We start from the raw sequence: 5,570 nt of genomic DNA, 5'->3' as shown, positions 1-5,570 counted from the left end.
GAATTTAACTTTATTAAAGACCGAGTCTAAGCGTCGCATCGTGCGATGAGAGGTCAATAGAGCACGACCCATCGGTTTGTTACATTGGATAAAGGAATATATTTATCCTAAGAAGAAGAAAGAGTTCGCAATAAGGACTTATTTTGTAACTCGAAGGTTATGATTGAAAGTCCAAGATAGTACGAAGAGCAGATGCAGGATTGAGCATCAAGGTTATTACTTAGAATGGAAAGATAACTTATGGAGTCAGTATGCGAATCCTATTTCGTTGATGATTCCGGGACGTAATCATCCTAAGGGGGAGATAATTGTAACGCCCGTAGATCAGGGCTAGTCAATTTAGAAACAATAAGCGTCAAAAATGACTTTTTGATGGAAGATTATCTAGAAGGATTAATCTTAACCAAGTTGTAGTATATGTCACAAGGTTTCCGTGCATATAAAGAACGCCAAAATCCGAGTTATAACGAAGAAGTTATGGCCCGTCGAAGTTTCGCGACAGAACCGGCACGACGCAATGCAACGTAAAAAGTGAATTTACGTTAGAGCGGTATTTAGCCGAAGCAATCTAAATGAGAATCGAAGATCTCATTGTTGGTAACGAAGCGATAAAAAGTTAGGCGAGAACGGACGTCAAACGAAGAAGTTATGAATTTATAACGAAAGTTTATGTCGCGGCCTATTAAAAATAATCAATAAAAATAAAGTCAAAATTAGCCGACGGAGTCTAAACGAAAGTCGTAGAGCATGGTCTCACCTTCGCGTGGATATAAAGAACGTCGAAAACGGAGTTCGTATGAAGAAGTTATGAATTTCCGAAGTTTATTAATCATTTTATATTTATTTTTAATTCAAAATCGGAAGCATTATCCGAAGCCGAGTCACCGGTGTGATCCGGAGTACGCCCCGCGTACGAGGTTACGCTACCGCGTACTCAGCATAGTGTCGACACTTCGGATGACGCATGCAATGACGATTTCGGACGCGTACGCGCTGCGTACGCCTGTACGCCCCGCGTACTCCGAGGCTCCAGCCTCTATAAAAGGAATCCGAAGGCAGCCGAGTCATTTGCTAATTTCCTCTCGTTTTTGTGCCGAAGCTCTGCGCGTAAACCCCCGAAGCTACCCCGAAGCCCCGGTATTATACTCTAGCCCCGAGGCAAGTCCCGAGACCCCGAAGATCCCGAGAAGTGCGGTTCCCGAGCCGAAGCTCTGCCCGCGAGAAGTTCGATTTTTGAAGAGATCTTCCAGATCTGCTGAGGATTACTACTTCTGCGAGTCGTAGTGCTGTCCGATCATCTTCTAATCAAGTGAGTGTGTGGTTACTTTCTTCTAACGCATAATTATGAAGTATTTTATACGAAATACGTGTTATGTGTATAGTTTTGTTGTTATGTGTGTGAATGTATATTCACTTTCTTCTATCTCATAGATCTGATTTATTCTCTATGAAATACGTGTTATGTGGGTGTGCCTCATCTGTTATGTGGAATAGGTATTGAATGAGAATGTTATACAGGTTTCAAACTATGGATAAAAATATATTTTATCTACTAATATGTTGGGTAGAACATGGGGAGACAGTTGATGTGTGATAAACAGATGAGAGGCCCCGATGTTGTTGTTGTTGATCTAGTTATTCAGCGAGTTTTAGATCCGTGAGTAGGGATCAAATCAAGAGGTCAGTTTAGATCCGTGAGTAAGGATTAGATTTAGAGGTTAGTTTTAGATCCGTGAGTATGGATCAGGTAAAGAGATAAACTTGCTATTAGTCCGGGAGTATGGATTAAGACTAAGTTAATTGTCCCTAGTCCGGGAGTATGGATTGGGCACAGTTATAGATCCGGGAGTATGGATCAGATATGGATTAAGATTAAGATAATTGTCCCTAGTCCGGGAGTATGGATTGGGCACAGTTATAGATCCGGGAGTATGGATCAGATATGGATTAAGATTAAGATAATTGTCCCTAGTCCGGGAGTATGGATTGGGCACAGTTATAGATCCGGGAGTATGGATCAGATATGGATTAAGATTAAGATAATTGTCCCTAGTCCGGGAGTATGGATTGGGCACAGTTATAGATCCGGGAGTATGGATTAAGATTAAGATAATTGTCCCTAGTCCGGGAGTATGGATTGGGCACAGTTATAGATCCGGGAGTATGGATCAGATCAGGATTAAGGTATAGTTAATTGTCCCTATTCCGGGAGTATGGATTGGGTACAATTATTGATCCGGGAGTATGGATCAGATCAGGAGGTAGTTTTAGATCCGTGAGTATGGATCAGGAGGTAGTTTTAGATCCGTGAGTATGGATCAGGTAGTTTTAGATCCGTGGGTATGGATCGGGTAGTTTTAGATCCATGAGTAGGGATCAGGTAAAGAGGAAAAATATTTGATGCGAGAGTTTAGATCGTGTCATTGTGAGGATCAATGGGGTGGGTTAAGAGTTGTCTTTATATGGTGAAATTGTGCAGGTTTGAATGTTCTATATTTATAAATATATGATATAACATTGTGGGATGAAAACCCTATATGCTCACCAGGCTCCCAAGCCTGACCCACTCAGTTTTCTTTTCATTACAGGTAATGACACAAGAGTATAAGTCGGCGGACTTGACGAGAGATTTTGGATTATAGATCAGTAGTTGAATAACTATTGTAAGGTCTATTTTATGTTGTTTATGCTTTTGGTCTGTAACGAACATGACATCCCGAGGTTTTATTATTTAATAAAAATACATTCTTTTCGAGAAATGTTTTGATAAAATGGTTATCATATTTTATTTTGGGAACAAATTCCGCAACCGTTTTCTTTAAACGATCACTCTGATTTTGAAAACAAAGCATAAACAAATCGGTCTTTTCTGGCCGTGAAATTGGGGATGTCACACTACGTGACTGATTTCTATTTTTATAAAATCCATAACTCTCTCATTGGGAGTCAGATTTTTACGAATCTTATATCATTGAGATAATGTTAAAAAGTACAATCCAAGTATGTTAATCGAATCAAATAATGTCACAACTTTTTTATCGCTAATTTTTAGAGCCTAATGGACGATTTTTATCAAATAAATGTAACAAAATATTTGATTCTTATTATCTTAAAAATAGAATATTACAAAACTTTCTATTGCATTTATTTTCCTATTATTTACTAACGGTGACTAGTGACAAAATTTCTCAGGGTATAGTCTCCCCCTGTTTAGGAAATTTCGTCCCGAAGTTTTACCTTGTCGATGGATTTCTTTTAGAACAAGTGAGGTCACTTGTTCTTCATTTGGTCTTCTCTTTTCGTGTATACTATGGCCCTCACTTAGTGTTCCCTCGTACCTTAAACTTGGGAATCCGACTGTGCTTGATTCGTTTAACCTCTCTATCGATTATTTTGACAAGTTCTCCAATGAATTTCAGCTCAGGGTTAACCTGAATTTCCTCAAGTGGAATGACGAGCATATCGTTAGAAAGGCATTTCTTAAGATTTGACATGTGAAAGACGTCGTTCACGTTATTAAGCTCTAGAGGTAATATTAGTCGATACGCAATCAGACCAATCCTTTCAAGGATACTGAATGGTCCTATGCATCTTGGGTTTAGTTTACCTCGCTTCCAAACCTTATAACTCCTTTCCAAGCAGATACTTTGAGCATCACGCTGTCTCCCACTTGGAATTCTAGGGGTTTATGCCTCACATCGGCGTAGCGTTTTTTTTGTCGATCACGTGTTTCCTTCACGCATTCTCTTATCTGCACTATCTTCTCTATCATCTTGTGGATGATCTTTAGGCCTAATCATAAAGTATCCCCTATGAACTTCTTGTATAGTTAGTTGTCGCCAACTTCCATCCAACAAATGGGAGAACGACATTTCTGACCATATAATGCTTCGAACGACGCTGCTTTGATGCTCATGTGATAGCTTTTGTTGTATGAAAACTCAACCAGGGGTATGTGAGTATCCCATGCATTCCCAAAATCTATCACACATGCTCAGATCATATCTTCCAACATTTTAATGGTCCCTTCACTTTGACCATCGGTGTATGGATGATAAGCTATACTTATATCTAGGCGCGTACCAAGGGATTTTTGCATGCTCCGCTAGAAACAAGACGTAAACCTAATATCTTTGTCAGAGATAAAGGACAGGGTACCCCATGTAATCTGACAATCTCTTTAAGGTATGTTCTGGTCAGCTTCTCCTTCATGTTCATCTCTTTTATCGGTATGAAGTGGGAAGACTTGGTTAATCTATCGACAACTACCCATATAGTGTCATAACCTGCCATAGTCTTTGGTAACTTGGTGACAAAGTCCATTGCAATATGCTCCCACTTCCACTCGGGAATATCTTTTTGCGGTAATAATCCTGAAGGTCATTGATGTTATGCCTTAACCTTTGAACATGTTAGGCACTTGCTGACGTAGGTTGTAATTTCAACCTTCATGTTCGACCACCAATAATGGGCCTTCGGATCTAGATACATCTTGTCCGCTCCTAGATGAATGGAATACCTAGTATTATGAGCTTCATCTAAGACTGGTTCCTTGACTCCTCCGTATTTCGGAACCCATACTCGGTTCATGCAATATCTCGTTTCATCATCATTTACTTTGAGTTGTCTTTCCATACCTATGAGGCTTTGTTCTTTAACGTTTCTTTCCGTTAAAGCCTCGAGATGAGCACTATTTATCTGGGATATTAGATTTGACTGAACAGTCATTGTAAGGTCTTTCAGTCATTGAGATTTCAGTTTTTCCTTACGGCTTAAAGTGTCAGCTATGACATTAGCCTTTCCTGGGTGGTAGCAAATCTCATAATCATAGTTGTTCAACAACTCTAAGCATCTTCTTTGCCTCATATTGAGTTCCTTCTGACTGAAGATGTTCTACAGAATCTTGTGATCCATGTATACCATATACTTTGTTTCGTAGAGGTAATGACGCCAGATCTTCAGGGAAAAAACTACCGCTCCTAACTCTAGGTCGTGGGTAGTGTAGTTGTTCTCATGCACCTTTAGTTGTCATGAGGAGTAGGCTATGCCCTTCTCCCTTTGCATTAATACACATCCCATTCCTTAGTGTGACACATTACAGTATACCACAAGTCATCATTGCCTTCTGGAATAGATAGTATTAGTGCACCATACAATAATACTTCAGCTTTTGGAAAGCTACTTCGTGCCTGTCTTCCCAAATGAATTTTACTTCCTTGTGGGTTAACATCGTGAGGGGTTTGGCTATACGAGAGAAATTCACTATAAATCTTCGGTAGTAGTTAGCCAGTCCTAGAAATTGACGCACTTCCGTTGGTGTCTTGGGCGCTTCCCAATTCTTGACCGCTTCTATTGGAAGGGTCGACATGAAATCCTTTACTGCTCACCACATGCCCAATAAAGTGTACATCTCTTAACCAAAATTTGCACTTAGAAAATTTGGCATATAACTTTTCTTTCCTTAATAACTCTAAGATTACTTAAAGGTGTTGCCCATGCTCTTCCTTGGTTCATGAGTATACCAGAATATCATCGATGAATACAAACACAAATTTATCCAAGTAGGGTTT

This window comes from Lactuca sativa, chromosome 9, assembly GCF_002870075.4.
Source record: "Lactuca sativa cultivar Salinas chromosome 9, Lsat_Salinas_v11, whole genome shotgun sequence".
Taxonomy (NCBI): Eukaryota; Viridiplantae; Streptophyta; class Magnoliopsida; order Asterales; family Asteraceae; genus Lactuca; species Lactuca sativa.
Note: the sequence above shows the minus strand (reverse complement) of the source record.